Here is a 334-nt window from a genome sequence, read left to right as displayed (position 1 = left end):
GCCAGACCAGTTCTGCTTGTGAACCAAGAACACATCTTTTGTGACATGGACCCTGGTATGGATGATATATATATATATATAAAAAAACAAAAAACTATTCAAATATTCTAAATGAACACATCTGTGAAAAGAAATACCTAAAGCAAATAAACCACCACAACAACTTCATAAAAGTCATTGACCCTCTGGGAACACAGTACATCAATGAAATGCTGCATCAATGACCGTTGTATGATTACTCTTTCTGGCTGCAACCGTATTCTGTCATACTTATCAGTTTTATTTAACCTGCAGATTTATTCCTTTCCACATTATGAAAAAGGGGGACTTTGAA

The sequence above is a fragment of the Conger conger genome, chromosome 10 (assembly GCF_963514075.1).
Source record: "Conger conger chromosome 10, fConCon1.1, whole genome shotgun sequence".
Taxonomy (NCBI): Eukaryota; Metazoa; Chordata; class Actinopteri; order Anguilliformes; family Congridae; genus Conger; species Conger conger.
This window is presented reverse-complemented; position numbering follows the sequence as displayed.